Source organism: Sprattus sprattus, assembly GCF_963457725.1.
Source record: "Sprattus sprattus genome assembly, chromosome: 4".
NCBI classification, from domain to species: domain Eukaryota; kingdom Metazoa; phylum Chordata; class Actinopteri; order Clupeiformes; family Clupeidae; genus Sprattus; species Sprattus sprattus.
In genome coordinates, this window is record NC_137923.1 from 18,051,020 (window position 1) to 18,071,139 (window position 20,120).

A 20,120-nucleotide genomic window follows, 5' to 3' on the forward strand; every position below is an offset into this window, starting at 1 on the left:
GTTGCCTGCTGTCTTAGCAAAAGCCAAGCCATGGTTCTTTAGTGAAAAGGCAAAACTGAAGCTTATTAAATGGCCAGTTGTGAACTGGGCTAGTGGAGTCCATGGTGAAAATGATTATGTAGAGGGATTCAGTCACCACAAGGGTATACATAGAGCCAGCAGGGAGAGAGAGAGAGAGACAGTGGGGGAGAGAGAGGGAGAGAGAATGAGGGAGTGGGAGTTTGTGGGAGAGAATGAATGAGAATGCTGACCCACCTGAGTTAATCAGAACCAGCAGGTGTTCAGGGTGGATTTTCTCTCTCCGGCCATCTTCAAATCACATTATGCAGTTTCATACTGTTTTTGTGGTATGCTTTTATAGGTAACTTGTTTTCTAATAAATCCATAAATTAATTTAGACAGGCAGCCAGACAGATAGATGGATGTATGAATAGATGAACCAACAGGCAGACAGTAAGATGGGAAGATGGATGGACAGACTTTATTGATCTCGAGTGGGAAATTGTTCCATTACCACAACATTGTTCAGAAACATGCTCCATCATCCAATGTACAAGAATTAAAGAATACAATCTTTCCTGGCACCAGAATAAGCAAGAGAGAAACATTGAGAGGGCCCTGCTTTTCTCTGTGAGTGACGTATTGACTGCTGGCAGCGTGCTAAGGGCTAGCTTAGTGTCAGCATCCTGTGATGTGATGTCAGTTAATGAGCTTTCCTCTGGTGGCCCATTCGCTCCCAATGGACCAACACACACCCACAACCTCACAACCTCACCGCTTGCTGAGGTTGAAGTGGCAAAAAGCAGGGCATCGGTGAGCGCACCAGACAAAAATGGTGAAATCCCCCAAATTCCTTTGTCTCATCACCGGAGATGCGGCTCGGCAGGACTTTAAAGGGAAAAGAGGCTTTCTGCTTGTGCGTTTTTCGCTGTGAGCGGAGTGTGTACTTAGCCCGTGGCACAGTTCCGTTTACCATACTGTGAATGTAATTAAATCTTAGGGCTGCCAGTATTCGCTGGCTAGGAGTGCGGCCTCACATTGATCCTCAAACCGCCTTCCATCTGTCTAATTGGATTCTCCGTCCAAGCAGTGCCTAGGACACTTAGACACAGGAGGCAGGAGCTGAGGACCCCTCTCTCTTTTTCTCTCTACCTCTGTCTCTCTCGCTCTTCCTCTTTTCCTCTTCCTTTCCCGCTATCCCTTCCTCCCAGCCTCTAATGCTTTCTCTCCTCTCGTTCCTCTCTCCCTCCTTCCTTTCCTCGCTCACTCCATCCAACTCTTTCTCCTTATCCCTCTTTACCCAGCCCGTTTGCGTCCAAGACAGTTGTTCAGAGCCAAATGCATTTGTAAGGAATCTGTGACTGAATATGAAAAGCGTTAACCCCTTAAAGAATACTCCCTTGTGTATGTTAACGAAAAGAAAAGCTCGCTCATGCACCGTGAGTCGGCCGTGATGTGCCATTTCAGTCAGCACTGATGTGGCGATTACTATGTTAATGAGGTGGGGTTCTCTTCACAAAACCACTCATTTGAGCCATATGGTGGGAGAGATGCTCCAGGTTACGAGTTCTGCTGATCCAGCATGTTCCTGCAGGAAGTGTCTGGGCAACATCACAGCTAAGATAAAATTTACCTCATGCAGCACTGTAATAGTCTATTTTGGCCACAGAGGAGACTGTATATGTGTGCGTATGTATGTGTGTATGTGTGTATGTGTGTGTGCGCTATTGGAAAAGTAGACTCAGATGGCGATTCATGGTGTGCGTGCAACAACATATTATACACATTCAAATACACACAAACCAAGCACACATACACATAAAGATAAACACACACACACACACACACACACACACACACACACACACACATACACACTCACACACAAACAAACAAAAACACAAACCACAGTAATATGGACTTGGGTGATCGGTGTGATCGCTACACACAATTCCTCTTAACTCACAGGACAGTGACACACTGTATTTTGTATACACTGAACACACTTTAAAGTCACCTTTCCCTGTCTTGACCGAAAGCCCCTCGCCAACAATGCTAACAATTGTCTTAATGTCGCCCTGAAAAAGAGAGAACATGAGTTGTTGTGTGTGTGTGGTGGTGTGCGTAGGGGACATCCTACTACATGATTACAGCACTTGTGACACATTATACATGTAAGACTCCAGCTACAGGGGGCTTTTCTTGGTGGAAGCATCACCGGGCTGAAGACAAAAGGCTCTGGGGATGGCAGTGTCTTGATTTCATAGGGTGTGTGAGTGTGTGGTGTGTGTGTGTGTGGGGGGGGGGGGGGGAGAGAGAGAGGAAGAGACAGACAGAGGGAAGGAAAGAAAGGAGAGGAATGGGGAGAAAGAGATGGAGAGAGGGGGAGTACACAATTAGATCAGTATTTGCGCTAAAAAAACTCTGGTGTACATACAGCTCTGTCAATGGGGAACAAACATCATGGCACGGACCGAGCCATAAACACTTACAGCCAATGAACAAGGTGCACAGATGGAAGGGGTGCAATTTGATTGGCTGTTGAGCACAAATATTGGCAACCTTTTTATGAAGCTGAAACCAAATTGCGAACTACATCTTTAAGAGAGAGGGATGGTAAGAGACAGAGAGAAGTAGAGGGGAAAAGAGGGATGGAGAGAGCACACAGAGGGAGGATTATGTTTTGTTGAGGTTTGATTTGGATGGATGTCTCCAAAAATAAGGGAACATGCTTGGCTTGAAGCATTGCCTTTCGTTTTATTCATTTTCTCTCTCTCTCTCTCCCTTCAAACTTCCTGGCTGGTAAACACTTATCCTACAGTAAAACAATCATTATTTTTCTGAACAGACCCATGTAGGGCAAACCATTTTGAATGCTTCTCTCCCCTAAGCAATTTCATGTGTGGGGGCTGGTGTGTGACTCACCCTGTTGGCAAGGTGACCCCTGTGTAGATCTTTACCAGTGTTTTTTTTTCTCTCCCTTTTATCAAACAACAAACACACACACACACACACACACTGACACACAACCGCTTATATTCCTGCCAATTTTATTTACTGTTTCAACAAGCCAGTTGTCTTTACAGGGGAGAAAAATAGCAAACATCTTCTTTTCTAAATGTACATTTGTAAATCTGGCCTGCTCTGTTCTGGTTCGAGGGGGCTTGGCCTTGGGCTCTGTCAAGTGCTTTGAGACCATGTCATGATGCTGTATAAATAAAATTGAATTAAATTGAATGAAATTAGATTATTGTGTTTCCAAATGTCTCTTTGAGATGAACAACTTGACTGCATCTCTGTGATACTAAATCTAAAGCATCACAGTTGCAGCTGCAAAATAGGAAAGGGTTTCGAGGCAAAGATATTAGCTGATTAAATTTATAATATTGGGCTGTCTCCATCTAACTGCCATTTTTCCCGTGAATTTAAGGGGTTCTGTGATTCTTTGTCAAATTTGTCAAGTGGAAAACAGCCACTAGAGGTCACTGTTCAACCTCAGTCGCTTCAGCTTGACTTGGCGTGATGATCTCAGAATTGGTTGTCCTCTCAAGCTTGCTCTCTGTCATCCCTTTTAACCGCATCCATCCTTTCAGCTTGTTTTCTGACTATTTTTCAGCTTCTCTCTTCTTTTACCTTTTCAAATCTTTATGATTCCCTCTGCTATTCTGCCTCTCTTATAGGACCACTGCTCTCCCTTGCTTGAAGGTATTATAGCATTACCGTAGCAGACAGTATCCATTTGGTCAATATTTTGGGTCTCTAATTGTAACACCAAGGGACTATTTGACTGTGATTCAATGCAAGCACAAGTATGCATGTCTACAAGGAAGAATACCACATTTCCTTTTTCAACTTGGTATAGATTTAATCTATTTTAAAAAGGGGAGTATATATACCATACTATATATACCATACATAACCACATAATACCTTTCAATAGAAACTTGCAGCATTGGTCAGTGTCTGAATCCTCAGAGCCTCAAGGGGAACCTGCAGTGTTTATAGATCTTTTCCCTTTTTTAACCTTGTCTTTTTTGTATAATGACACAACTGATCTAATACATCATGGAACAAGACATGGGCATCCTTCAGCTCTTTTCTCATTAAGTTTGTCTCTGATCCAGGAATCTCATGGAAGGAATACATGGGCAACATGTGACACAAAAGATCAGACCAAGGGGAGATGCAACAAAGGGTGTCATTCCTGATTACAGCGCACAGGAGGAGACGTCCTCATGTTCTTGAGCTCCTCTCACCAGAGGGGGTAGGGAGCCTTTCACAGACTAATGGCAGATTTCATAACAAAAAAAAAGAAAAAGCCTCCCATTGCCATGACAGCTGATTGGATCAAGGACACCCCCATATTCTAAATTGGTGACTTGGCAGACCATGGAGATGAGATGTGCCCTCCACATAGAATGACAAAGAATAGACCAGACATCAGGGACATTCTTTTATGTACAAAACATTCTACTTTGCTGAGGACCTCTATGGCGGTTCTGCCATGGAAACTGGTAAGTGCACCAACATATGTCATCCTCATTATTTAGATATTTAAAAATAAAGCATCCAATTGAGCGATCGAGTATTGAACGAAAAAGTAAATTGCTTTATTTAGGCTACTTTCAATATGGAAGGCAGCACTGCTGGGAGCAGAGTCCAGTCTGCTTCTCCTAACTACATGGGACTGTGTCTGGGTGAACAGGTACTTGGTAACCATAAGAGCACCGTGCTGCTAGAGAAAGCCTTGTTTTGGCTCATGCATAAGAAGGCGAGTCGGACTCTCATCCCTTCCTTGGCGTTGGCTCTGCCGTGCCGGGAAAGAAAATGGCAAATGGAGGTTGAGGCCATTATTTTGTCTGTTTTGGTAACTTGGTGTGAAAAAGAAGCTTTTTTACTGTTGTCCATACATTGTTACCATATAGGCAGCCTTCAGTTGCCAGTTCCTCATGCAAAAGGTTTCCTGACTGAAACACTCAACGGATTGCAATTCTTCTCTTTTAAGTGTAAAACTGAAAAGTAAGAGCATTCATGGAACAGAACTGATTAATTCTTAACTCTTTAAATTATAAACAAGACTTAGGAGTGTTAGCTTAGCAAAATGTTCAAAATTGTGTTTAATTATTTATGCAAACCATTTAATTAACCATGAAAAACATCCATTTATTAACCTAAATCACATAATGTATTTCTACACTGAGTAAGCTTGCATTAAGTGGTTTTTATTTCATGTTGTCCCTCACTGGAAGGTCACATGTGTAAGCCCACACGTTTTATGGTGCCCTTGCAGGTTTTGAATGTCACTGAACATCTGTTGTCAGGTATGGATTTGTGTCGTATCCACGGGCACTTTGCCCAAGTCACATGTCCCAAAGTCATCACCAGCGGCAACACATCTGTTGTCAACAAGGCCAATGGAAAAAAAAAAACGTGCATTTTTTTATGTCATTTGTTACAAACGTTGGGCAAGCCAATGTCAAAATAAATGTAGTAATGCTATGCTTTAAGTTAAAGGTAACTACCCAATGGAAGCACCTGCTTAAACATCACAAATGGTTGCAGTAAGTTTTCATGTTTTCACACAGTTTTCATGCCTACACAGAAGGTAGTGCCACTGGCATTTTAGCTAGTATTTTGTGGACATGCCCAAACACACAGAGTTTTTGTGGCATTTTAAATGTGTAGTGCATGGTATGTGGGGTCTCTGGTGCAATGGCATGCAATATGCATGTAAAGGAACATTTGGTAGATTTGGTAAATCCTGGTAAGAGATCACAGAAGAGATGACTACACCCGCCTATTTATATTCCACATCACCACATTACCCTTTAGTACACAGGGCACATTTCAGACGTCTTACAGTTAGACATTTGGTTTGTTTTATTGCTCTTCACTTTGTACCCTGCTAAGGTATTGACTTGAGTTTTGCCATGAGGAGGCTCAGTGTCATGCTTCATTGGTGAAACACATCAGTGGGGAGGCGACAGAGTAGTTTGCAGCCAGCTGCAAAAACACCACTCAGAACTGTGTTGTGACGACCTCATCAGGACATCAGTGTGGGAGATCTATATTCAGAGGTCTTTGTCCTCACTCCAGTAGGAGACCATTGAACATCTTCCATGTGATAACACTGAGGAGGGATGCACCTAGGAGGGATGTACTGAGGAAGGATGCACTGAGGAGGGATGTAGAGGATGTATGGAGTTGTGTAACTGAGGCATTAGGGCTGCCCAGGTGTGCATAGCGCTATGAATCAGTGGTCAGTTAACATGGATCGTCAGAACTGGTGGGCGTGCCATAACTGATGTCAATCCTTGAGCTCTGATGGCAGTGATTTTTGCTTAGAAAACCAGATGGTAACTGACTGTGCAGCCGTTCTGAGGAGGCTGGACCAGATCAGGGCTTTATCAGGACCAGACCAGGGCTATATCAGGGCCAGACCAGGGCCACATCAGAACTAGAGCAGGGCTATATCAGGACCGGACCAGGGCCACATCAGAACCAGAGCAGGGCTATATCAGGACCAGACCAGGGCCACATCAGAACCAGAGCAGGGCTATATCAGGACCAGACCAGGGCCACATCAGGACCAGACCAGGGCCTTATCAGGGCCATATCAGGACCAGACCAGGGCTATATCAGGACCTGACCAGAGCCTTATCAGGGCCATATCAGGACCAGACCAGGGCTATATCAGGACCTGACCAGAGCCTTATCAGGGCCATATCAGGACCAGACCAGGGCTATATCAGGACCTGACCAGAGCCTTATCAGGGCTATATCAGGACCAGGGCCTTATCAGGGCTATATCAGAACCAGACCAGGGCCACATCAGGACCAGACCAGAGCCTCTTAAGGGCTGTATTAGGACCAGACCAGGGCCATATCAAGGCTGTATCAGGAACACATCAGGATCATACCTGGGACACATCAGGGCCCATTCTGGTCCAGACAAAGTTTGTATCCAGGTACAATGCGCAGTGGGTGTACAGAGACACCCAGGGAAAAACACACACATACACACCCAGAGATATCACACACATCAGAGTTATCACACACACACACACATACACACACAATTTAAAAGTATTGACCTCTTTAACATTCAGGCCACCTGGTAGAGTACAGACTAACTCTGTCAGGGGCTTTGGTGAATGAAAATACATTCACTGCCTTTTAATGTCAGCAAACGCTTAACTCAGGGGGTGGTAGGAGCAAGATATCGTCTGAGGCCGTCATCAAAAGAGCTCAATGCTGATTCATGCAGGAAACAGTCATGGACAAAATGCAAAAGACTAAAAGAAGCAAATCAATGCAGTGCTCTTCAGTTTCTCCACTGCCTCTGTAAATCATGAGGAAGCCGGTGGGGCAACTGGTAGCCCTGCTGAGCGCCAGTCTTTGGGAGGGTTTGTGCGGGAGACATGGGCGTCCTCCTCTGATGCTCTGATCAGCCCCTGAGGCGCATTGGCCAGCCATTACCGTTCCTGAGCTTCAGAGCCTCCCCAACACCACCTATGATCATCACGGAATGAGAACCATGCAAAGAACAGGGCTATGGGTAAGAATGCTGGTGGTGAGAGAAAAAAAAAGAAGAAGATAATGGAAGTGGGCACTCTCATTTGCTGTGGCATATGTTTAAAACTAGCTCGTCTTTTTTTCTGGTTCAGTGTGGGGGGCTTTATCGGTGCGGGATATTGATACGGCACAGCAGGTAGCCTGCTATTAATCTCCCCCAGCCACATTGAGATTCCGCTGATGCTGTGTGATGGGTCCCCCGGTGATGAGCCTTTTAACCATGTCGGTTTGAACATCAGTCGAGCTGGTAATTCCGAAAAAAGGAGAGAAGACCCAGCGAGGACAGTGAGCAAGGCCAACGAGATGAAAGATTCGCTTTCGTTCTCATGGTTCTGTTTTTTTCCCCCTTCTCTCTTTCTTTCCTTCTGTCCATTCTGTATTTCTTACTCTTCTTTTTCTTCCAATACTAAGAAATGCAGACATTGTGAACTTGAGATCATCTGGTCAGTCAAGCTTGCAAAGCCATTAAAAATACATCTTGTGTGATACTTTAAAAGCCTATAGAGGCTTTTTTGTCAATTCACTTAATGCTTGAAAGCACAGACTCCAGGACTGCAGACACTGAACCCTGAATATGCGCCGCAAATCTAATAAACTTTACATCATGTGCCATCACTAGGCTCAAAGTCTATATAATTCAGAAACTTGGTGGCAAGTGTTCACTTATGACCCCAAGCAGCAATAGAGAAGGGGGGAGGCCCATCACATGAGCAGACAATGGATTGTGAGAATGGTTTGAATAGGATGCCATTGCTTGTCTTCACATTTCCCCTTTGCTAAACCTCATTAGTAGTCGTTTTGGTGCAGGCCATTATATACAGCTAGGGATGCATACCTAAACCCACGTTCAGGTTCAGGTCCGAATTCGAATCCAGAGGTTTAGGTTCAGGTCCGGACCTAATAAGTCCGGACCCGAACCCATGGCATATTTGAATATATGAACTGTTTAAAGTATATTATTAATATAAATACATACAAAACATCTGGCTTCAAACTACAGCTTTTTTTTTTTTTTTTACTTCAAACTATGAACATTATATTAACTGTAAACAACAGTTTATAGTCTACTTAAATAAATATAAATAAGAACAAAAACACACACACACACACACACACACACACACACTCTGCACACATTACAGCTTCAAACCTTTGGAGTCAAAAATGTATTATTTTGTATTATATTATTGATTTCATGAAATTTCACCATTTCTGATTTGTTTATACCTATCTTTTCTATCTGTTTATAGTTAATCTTTTTACTTGAACACACTGAGTACGAGAAAATGTGCACTGCCCCTTTAAGAGACTAGGATACGTTTTGCTGTGATCTCGGTTTATTTGTCAGTCTGAGGTTGCCGATTTGCTGTTGACCTTCTATCCTCTTTACACGCAATTGTTGTGTTGCATTTGCTGCACGTCACGATGTTTGAATCTTTTTGTGCAAAATACAGCCACACTTTTGACTGTTTACCTTTCGGTATTTTCTCTGGTAAAAGGTTTATGGCTAGCTCTGTTTGTTCTTGTTCTGTGAAATGCTGCCTGCTCTTCATTGTCATAAGACTGTTGCTATGAAAACACCAATGAGCGACACAGGACAAAGTTTATATTGGGAGCTAGGGCAGTTGTAAATGTGCCCCACGAAATCTGCCTGGCAAAAAAATACAAAATAATTCATACAGATCATACTTACACCACTAACGTTACTGCTAGTTAGCTATCGCTAGTTTTCTACTGTTTTGGAAGCAGCCCCTGTGTTTCATGTTGCAGCCTGAAATAATTCCTGTTTATAAGACAACATTTTACATAAGTTTTCAAGATTTAGCTGCATGATTTGTTGCTGTTATTTATTTAAATCGGCTCAGGCACCGAAATCTGCGTGACATTTCGCTCCGTGTGCATAACGGTATAGGAACGTCTTTTTCCACCGAATTTCGCGATCTATGGAAGGTTTAAGATGGTCTAGAACGAAAAGGATATAGTATGTGAGTGCTAGATTTTTTACAAGTCCAGTACCGAATCACTGGGGTTTCGGTTTTTCTGGACCTGAACCTAAACGTTTTTACAAGTCCAGAACCGGTCCGGCTTACAGGTACGCATCCCTATATACAGCACTTCGACTGTTCAAAAGCAAGGTAACTTTCCCAATAGGACGGCCAGAGGCACATTGGAGGTTGAAGGGAGGAAGAAGAAGGGAAAAACATGCACGCACACGCACACACACGCGCGCATGCACGCGTGCACACACACACACACACACATATACAAGAACAACACAGCAGAAACTGGCCAATTAGGTTTTCCCTCTTGTTCTGTTCGTTTCCCACTTTCAAGCGGCTGAAGGCTAGACTCTAATTAGAGTACACACTGTGGCCACCGTGAACTGTTTAATGTTAATGATGATCATGGATGGGCATGCAAGATTCAAAAAGAAGAGACGGCTTTTCCTCAGCGTTAAAAATGACTGGAAGTCATCAAGCCATTGTGTGACGTGTTCAATGCATGAAGGAATTCATTAATAAATCAATTAATTCAATCCATTCAATCAATGTTTAATGAGAATGGGGTCTGAAAGTTCTGATATAATTCAGTGTTGGTTATCTCATAGTCCTCTTTTTATGGTCAGGGGCGTTTGGCTTTGGGCTAAAGACAACATTTTGTCTAGGCACATTTAAAAGCAAAACATACCATAATCTCAATTTGAAAGAATTACGTATTTAATGCACAGGCCATGTTTACCGAATGACTGTTCCTCTAGAAATCGTGGAATTATTAACAGAAAACCCCTTTTGTCTGACCTGTAAGGCACCAGAGGCAATAACTTTGAGGCCGTTCACAGCTGATTCAGAGGAAATTTCAAAAGAAATGTATAAAAATGCAAGGTTTAGTAGATTATATCTCATTGCATATCCATAGTTTCTATGGCATTGGCACTGACAGGCAATGTCATTTTCAGGAAATATTGGCAAAATAAATAGCAAGTATGCAAAAAACACTATGCCTTTCTGATCTCTTTGGAATTGACATCTGGGCTTGGCAAAATGTTCCACTACACGTGCTTTTATGATACCTACCTCTCATCATCTCTCTCTCTCTCTCTCTCTCTCTCTCTCTCTCTCTCTCTCTCTCTCTATCTCTAACTCTCTCTCTCTCTGTCTCTTTCTCCCTCTCTCCCTCTCTCTCATCTTACCCCTGTGGCGGAGCTAACCCTCAGTGTCTTATGATTTAATGAGAACTGCTGAACGAGAAGAGAGACGGGAGGAAAGAGAAAGAGCCCCTTGTTGTCAATACGGTATCCTCCGCGAAGGGTGTGAGAGGCTATTGATTGTAGCCTGCTGATTCCATCAGATATCAAACAGAGGTGGAGAGGGCCCCTGGGGATCAGGTACTGTAGTATCTCAGGAGGCTTCGCTGTGGGCGGGAATGCAATAAGAGCTTCATTTTGCTGGGCCGACATCAAACGGCAACAACAACGGGAACATGATTTGAAAATGATAAATATACTTCAAGGATTGGAAGTGTATGGCACACACACACACACACACACACACACACACACAAACAAAATGGCATGTGAGATGTGTCAAAGAAAGGTTAGATACATTTAAAAGTCCCTTAGTTGAATAAGATCTTTTTTATTGTATACTAAATACTTTTTTATGAATATGATGATGCATCTGATATATAAAGTGACCTCAACATTGCCTTTTTTCAATCAAACTGGTAATTGTGCATACTAACCCTATGGACCTTGGGCCTTCTTGGAAACTGTACTGTAAAACAGCTGACTCTCATCCAGCGACTAAACACCTGGTAAGGGTTGAAACTTTGACACATGTGTTGTCACTAGCTTTGTCAGCAGACATCAGTAGAAAATGTCGGTGCTGTTTGAGAGGGAGTATTTTCCCTGCTTCTCAGCAGCACTTTAAAATTGTACATTTGTTGCAAGCCAATGAAAAATGGCTCCATATTGAACTTCGCCACAGTTGTTGCTTTTTTACGTTTGAAAATGAAGCGGTGCACAGACTTTCGAAAACTTCTCCATGATAAACAAGGCTGTGCTAATCTGACGCTTAATAGTCCATTAATTATGTCATAAATCACATAGATGATGACAGTTAGTTAGAAATGACAAAAGTCACACATGAAAAGGACTATACAAACAAATCACCTCCCTCTCGTCAGTCCTGTGGGTCATGAGAAATATGTATGTATTTTGACATGCCCATGACCAAATGGTAGCAGGGATTTCATGAGGTAAATCAATTACTGAAATCTTGAGAGTAATAAAGGACTAGATACCAAGGATTCCCCTGAAGGGCCCCCAATCATACAGGTCATTTGGTTCATAGAAGCTGTGCCCATGCCTTGGTCTGGCATAGACTGAAGTAGCTTGATAATCATCTTTGCTTTCATATGAGTTATTTAGTCCAATTTATCTCTGATGCGCTTTCATATTGAAAAATAATTAAACTTGGGAGGTTTCATATTCAGCATAATGCAAAGCCTTTCTTAAATATGTTTCAAACAGTCAAATCAATGTTTCAAAAAACATGTAAACGTGACTAATTTTATTGGAGTATTGAAAATAAATCATCGGCATATGGTGTTAACAATGTGTTTTTTCTGATTAATTATTTACTCAAGTTGATTGAGAAACGAGACAATAGCTTGTGCCTAATTTCACCACTAATTAAACTTTGGAGGATTCATAGTCAGCATAATTCAAAGTCTTCTCAAATATGTTTGAAACAGTAAAATCAATGTTTCAACGTGACTCATTATATTGGAGTATTGAAAATAAATCAGCTGGGCATATGGTGCCTAATTTTACCACATTGTTTATGACTGTTTATAGCCAGGATTGGACTGGGAACAAAATTCGGCCCTAGTCTTTTTTTGTCAAACATACGCACCCCAATAACAGACTATTTATAACACATGGGCAAAGCCAAAGATATGAAGTTGACAGTGCCACTGTTATTTCAGAACCATGGACCATGCCATTCATTCATTGAAACGTTTTCATGACAAGCCTGTTTTCTGTGCTCTGCTTTGGATGGTATTTAAAGACTAAATCAAACTCGTTTGGTTGTGGACACGCAAAATAATTCATGGCAGGCTCTAATCCCCTCTGGCCCAACTCCGTTAGCTCGGCTAACACTGTCACTAGATGCAGTATCACCTGTGAGGTCTGCTAGCTCCGCTAACACTGTCATGCAGTATCACCTGTGAGGTCTGCTAGCTCCGCTAACCAGTGGCGGTTCTAGACGATTTTTACTAGGGGGGCCAAGGAGGGGCCAGGGTTTAACCAGGGGGGCACATAAAAAAACCGCAACAAATGATATTTAAACATTATAAACGTATTACTTAAAAAACATATAAACATGTATAACTTGACTTAACATTGTAAGAATGAGTGCAGGTGCAAGAGAGGTAGGGCCATAATAAAAAATGAAAATGAAAAAAAAGTACAGGGTGCAAATAGAGAGCGTCAATTCAACTTTTGACATTGTGAAAAGTCAACAGGCATATGATATTTCCATCTTTTGGTTCTTGAAAAAAACGCTTAGGTTATTTTTCCTTATTCTGAAACGAGACAATAGCTTGTGCCTAATTTCACCACTAATTAAACTTTGGAGGATTCATAGTCAGCATAATTCAAAGTCTTCTCAAATATGTTTGAAACAGTAAAATCAATGTTTCAACGTGACTCATTATATTGGAGTATTGAAAATAAATCAGCTGGGCATATGGTGCCTAATTTTACCACATTGTTTATGACTGTTTATAGCCAGGATTGGACTGGGAACAAAATTCGGCCCTAGTCTTTTTTTGTCAAACATACGCACCCCAATAACAGACTATTTATAACACATGGGCAAAGCCAAAGATATGAAGTTGACAGTGCCACTGTTATTTCAGAACCATGGACCATGCCATTCATTCATTGAAACGTTTTCATGACAAGCCTGTTTTCTGTGCTCTGCTTTGGATGGTATTTAAAGACTAAATCAAACTCGTTTGGTTGTGGACACGCAAAATAATTCATGGCAGGCTCTAATCCCCTCTGGCCCAACTCCGTTAGCTCGGCTAACACTGTCACTAGATGCAGTATCACCTGTGAGGTCTGCTAGCTCCGCTAACACTGTCATGCAGTATCACCTGTGAGGTCTGCTAGCTCCGCTAACCAGTGGCGGTTCTAGACGATTTTTACTAGGGGGGCCAAGGAGGGGCCAGGGTTTAACCAGGGGGGCACATAAAAAAACCGCAACAAATGATATTTAAACATTATAAACGTATTACTTAAAAAACATATAAACATGTATAACTTGACTTAACATTGTAAGAATGAGTGCAGGTGCAAGAGAGGTAGGGCCATAATAAAAAATGAAAATGAAAAAAAAGTACAGGGTGCAAATAGAGAGCGTCAATTCAACTTTTGACATTGTGAAAAGTCAACAGGCATATGATATTTCCATCTTTTGGTTCTTGAAAAAAACGCTTAGGTTATTTTTCCTTATTCTCTGCCTTCATGTGGCAGAAAAATCACCAGCTCAGCCGGTAGACAGTTGTATATGATCACTATGGTTACCACTACAGGCACAGGCAGACTACCTCCAGCTAATCTTAAGAACGAGCGATCCATTAATGAAAGGGAGCGAGCCAAACATTTCAATCGTAGCTCCTCTCTCAAACAAGCACCACTCATGGCAAACTACAGTGATTGGGTGCGCCGCTTTAATTTACCCGTGTAGAACGTTGCGTCGCATTAGTACCGCTTTTGGCGCTCGGGTGTAAAATCAAAATAAATTCATTTTTTTTTTTTTGGTCAGCACGGGGTGGCCGCAGGTGTGGCCAGGGACGTGTCTACGGGGGCACGGGCCACCCCAGGCCTCTGTGTAGAACCGCCACTGCCGCTAACACTGTCACTACATGTTGTATTACCTGTGAGGTCTGCTAGCTCCGCTAACACTGTCACTACATGTAGTATCACCTGTGAGGTCTGCTAGCTCCGCTAACACTGTCACTACATGTAGTATCACCTGTGAGGTCTGCTAGCTCCGCTAACACTGTCACTACATGTAGTATCACCTGTGAGGTCTGCTAGCTCAGCTTACACTGTAACTACATGCAGTATCACCTGTGAGGTTGTCATGTCCCTTGTCCCAGGCAGCGGCCTCCTCTTCTTACCCCTGCACTTCACTGAGATCAGCCTGCATCCAGACTATTTCCATTTGTATTTTTGATTGCTATCTTCATAATAGCTTCTTTCTGTCTTGATTTGATTATTTAATGCATAGGTCTTCAACAGGAGGTCTGCAAAATCTTTGGTTGATAAGATTTTTTTTATATACTATATTTCTTAAAAAAAAATAAAAAAATTCAACCAATTTTTTCCCCCACAAATTTAAATGTCTTCCGATCAGAATTGTATTTATTCCCTTTAAATTTACATTAACATAAATCCAACGTATTGTAGCGAACGCATAAATCGATCGAAAGGACGTTATCTTTCAGGCACACATTCAGCTACCCACAGAAGCTCTCTCAAGCTGGGCACCGGTTCACTCACAGCACCTTTCATGCAAATACGACAGCAGATCGCGTTTATGCTCAAGTCTAAAGAGCGCGAAGATAAAAAATAAAAGATGGCGGACCAAACTCCGTAGCTGGTCTTGTTTGTACCTATAAGTTGTTAGTTTGACATTTTTTTGCTTAGATTTTAAAAAATACAGAGAAAAAGACACTGTACAAAGTCAAAAAACCGTGCTTCCTATCTAATGTTAACAACTTGCTAGCGGTGTGATTGGTTTGTTGACCTGTCAATCTCACTATAACGTCTCTGTTGTCAACACAACCCCATGCACCAGACTCCTCCCCCTTCATCCGTTGGATTGTGTCAGTCAGGAGTTATTGAAAAGAAGATACATCTCACTAATGTGGGAGGATGTGTGCCATCGACAGATGCTTGAGGATTCACTGTCCCTTCTTTATGTATGATGAAATAAAAACATACAGTGGGGAAAATAAGTATTTGAACCCCTGGCGATTTCACAAGTTTGGCCACTTGCAAAGAAATGTGTGATCTATAATTGTAATGGTAGGTGTATATTAACAGTGAGAAACAGAATATCAACAAAGAAAATCCTGAAAAATGCATTTTATAACATTTATGACTTTATTTACATTTGATGCAAACAATAAGTATTTGAACCCCTAGCAAAACTGAATGACAAAAATGACAGTACTTGGTGGAATAACCCTTGTTGGCATGCACAGACGTCAGACGTTTCTTGTAGTTGGTCACCAGGTTTACACACATCTCAGGAGGGATTTTGGTCCACTCCTCTTTGCAGATCCTCTCCAAATCTTTAAGGTTGCGTTTTCAATGGGAGGGAATGAGGGAATGAGGTTCAAGCCCAATATTCCACATTACATAGCCCCATCCATAGTCCCCTTGATGCGGTGGAGTCGTCCTGTACCCTTGGCAGAGAAACAGCCCCAAAGCATAATTTTTCCACCTCCATGCTTGATGGTGGGTATGATGTACTCTTGGGGTCATATTCAGCATTCCCCCCAAAACACGGCAAGTCCAGATGATGCCAAAGAGCTTGATTTTGGTATCATCTGACCACATTCTGTCTCCCAATCCTCCTTAGAATAATTCAAGTGTGCAATGGCAAACTTCAGATGGCCCTGTACATGCGCTTCCTTGAGCAGGGGGACCTTGCGAGTGCTGCAGTACTTCAAAAAATTACGGCGTGGTGCGTTGCCAATGGTTTTCTTGGTGACTGTGGTCCCAGCTGCCTTGAGATCATTCACAAGCTCCCCCTGTAGAGTTCTTGGGTTATTCTGCACCTTTGGAATGATCACTGCACGATACACGATACCGCACGAGGGAATATCTTGCATGGAGCCCCAGACCTAGAGCGATTAACGTTTGTTTGGTGTTGCTTCCATTTACGAATAATCGCACCAATAGTTGTCTGCTTCTCACCAAGCTGCTTGCCAATGGTTTTGTAGCCCATTCCAGCCTTGTGCAGATCTACAATCTTATCTCTGACATCCTTGGACAACTCTTTGGTCTTGCCCATGGTGGTGAGGTTGAAGGTGTGAAGTATGATTCTTTGGACAGGTTTCTTTTATAAATGTCACCAGTTGAGATCAGGTGTACCTTGTTAGACCTAATGAGGACTAATCTGTGTGCTTCTTGGGCACATAACTGGTCATTGTGAGCCAGAATTCTTGCTGTTTGCTTGGGGGTTCAAATACTATTTTTTGCATCAAATGCAAATAAAGTCATAAATGTTATAAAATGCAGTTTTGAGAATCTTTTTGTTGATATTCTGTTTCTCACTGTTAAAATACACCTACCAATACAATTCTAGATCACACATTTCTTTGGAAGTGGCCAAACTTCAAATACTTATTTTCCCCACTGTATATCTGTGAATTATTTAAATAAGTTGTTATTAATTGTTAGCTCAGAGTTGTATGCAAGCTGTACGTTTATAAATGGCAGTGGCACGGCCACCCTGTACCTTTCATGTTGTTAAATGTTAAATAAAATTCAATGTTAAAAAATGTTAAGTTAAATTCATTGTTCAAAAATGTTAGTTCAATGTTGAAAAATAAAAATGTTAATGAATATATTAACCTTTGTATTATTTGAATAGCTTAGTATTGAATGCACAATAACAGGGTAGCTAAGTTTATATGGCACTAGGCCCAGTATATTATAAACAAAATTGTATGCAATTTATATAGTAGGGGGTCCCTGCTCATCTCACCATCAGTTTAGGGGTCCCTGGCCTGAGAAACGTTGAAGACCCCTGATGTAATGGATAAACAGATCAACTTGAAGGGAACTTAGGTAGATAGTAGTAGTAGTAGTAGTAGTAGGTAGCCTATTTGGGACCGTGGAGCCCCTAGTCAGATGAACTGCTCCAACATCAAGTGGGTCGCAAATGGCAGATCGCAAATTGCAAATTGCACTTGCACTAGGTTGGCTGGCCAAACAAGAGAGTGTGTGAAGGAGATACATAGGGGAAGAGTCCACTTGTGTGTGTGTGATTTGTTGAAAGCATGCAGAAATAAGAGCCTAAGAGCTCAGATATTGTAGACTGAGTATTTCTACCCTCCTGAAAAGACGCTCAATGTGTCTGGGGAGTAGACAGTTAACCTCAAATTCCATTGTTTGACGGCTTTTGTTTTCAAATGAAATGAAAAATGAGACAAAGAAGCTCAACCAAACTGTCATACCTATGTGAAACATCATACGCCATTCTTTTCTCCTTTGCATGTTTTCACTGAGTTGAATGGGCGTAGTCAGGCTTGGCCCAGTTGCGTCAACACTAAAATGGCCTTGTCTCATGCTAATGAAAAAGATCAATCTTCATATGCCGTAAATATGATCGAAACAGGTCAGTCGTAAAAAGTTTGATTTCCGAGCGTGAAGGCATTTTTTAAAAGGTTATCACCGGAGTCCTGTGAAATTGCTGAAGGATGGTTCGCAGCCGAGAACTAAACAAGGGAGATAACAACAGATCAATTAATTATAATAATAATCAACAGCTCCACTACGCCGCCCCCTATCCTCCATCAGCCAAGCATTGAATCTCTAAATAATGTTGACATTCTGCTGCCTGGGGTGACTGGCTTTAAGACCACGGCCTCAGTGTGGCTTGTTAAAGTTTTTTTAACGTTTTTTTATGATGAACAAACTGAAATGATTGTTCAGTGAAGGCCACTGATAAATATAACGGATAGCTAACCACTAAATGAGACCACAATGTGCAGGTGTGCATTAAGCGTGTGTCGCTAAGCTAACGATCAATCAAAAAAGACAATGGCTTGTTTGAAGTCTGCTGCAGTATGAGTAGTTAAACTTACTCAAAGTCTTACTATTCTGTTCCTTATTGGTCTAAATCTTATGATAAGTTTTGCAGTTTCCACAGAAAAAGAGCATAAAAAGGTCCACTGGTACATTCTGTTTTTTAGCACCTTAATTAAGATTGAGTAGAGGGCCTGAAGCTTGTTTACAAAAATATAGGGTAGAGTGGGGGTGGGTGGGGTTGGGCAGTTTAGCCACTGCGGACGTCGCCAAGTGAAGTCATGGCCGGTTTTGAGGTCAGCATTACAAGAGCAGTCATTTCACACTGGTCTCCTGATATGTAATCAATAAATAATCTCTGCCAGGCTCCGCTCTACCAATATCTCATCCATCACTCTTTATGTTTACTTCATCAGTCTGGCCTCGGAATAGGAATGGGCAGAAACCTTTTATTTATTTATTTATTTTTATTTTTTTTCTCTCTGAAATGAACCATTTCTTTTTTTGCCTGTTCCCACTGTGTTTCCAGGCTCTTTTTCTGTGGTGTTCCTCCTAACCCACTCTTTTGCTTTCACTGCATGTCAATGCAGAGGTGCTAAATTGACCGTATTAAATAATTAGGCTGCACCAGAGGTGCCAGTGCTTCGCTAATTGTGTCCTTCCTTTTATGTGATGAGAGGATGCTGATGTGACGACTACCTGAAACCTAATGGAGCCATGAATGCCTCTTAATGTTTCAGTCACTAACTGTCCCCACTCTCTCTCTCTCTCTTTCTCTCTCTCTCTCTCTCTCATATGAGAGAGAGAGAGAGAGAGAGATATCTCACACACCTTCTTTTCTCTCCTCTGTCCTACTATCTCCTTCTTTTCTTCCCATTGTCACTCTCCCCCCGGTCTACTCCAACTGGGAGGTAAGGAGACTTATCCTCTGACTGGCAATGCATGATGCACATTCTATATTTGATTTGCAGTTAGAGCTGTATCACAAACTAATTTATCTATCTATCTATCTATCGATCTATCTATCGATCTACCTACCTACCTACTCCCCTCTCTCACTCTCTCCCCTCCTCAATGTTTTCCCCTCTCTGTTACCCCCTCTCTCTTTTTCTCTCTCTCCTCTTTCTTCTTTCTTCTTGTATCATTCCCCCTCCCACTCTGCAGGTATGAAGTGGAGGTGGGCGGTAGGTGGCTCTAAACTGATGTGGGGTACCACAGGTCATTAACAAGTAGGAGAATGAATTACACACACACACACACACACACAAACACAGAGACTCTGCTTTTTGCTTAAGCATGTTAACAACAATCCACTTGTGTCTCTCCATGACCCTACAACACCTCCCAGAGCTGCATTGGTTTGTGTCTGAAGTGTTTGCATTGCACTGCAGATTCAGGTATAATGGCTTGAAGGCACTCAAATGTACGGTACATGAGACAACTGAAATTAACCATCCTCATGAACTCCCAATTTCACAACAGATTAACTGCAAACATGCTCAGTGTAAAGATGTGGCTAACAATCAATCACTAGTAATCTTTCTTAATTAATCAATATTATCCACACTAGTAAAGAGAGAGACATGAGCACAAGTAAGAGTAGAAGTTCAAATGTCACTTGACATAAACTGCTTCAGAAGGAAGATGGTAGTATTACTTCTTTCAGCAATTCATACTGTACATACTTTCTAAAGAAATCATGGCTGTT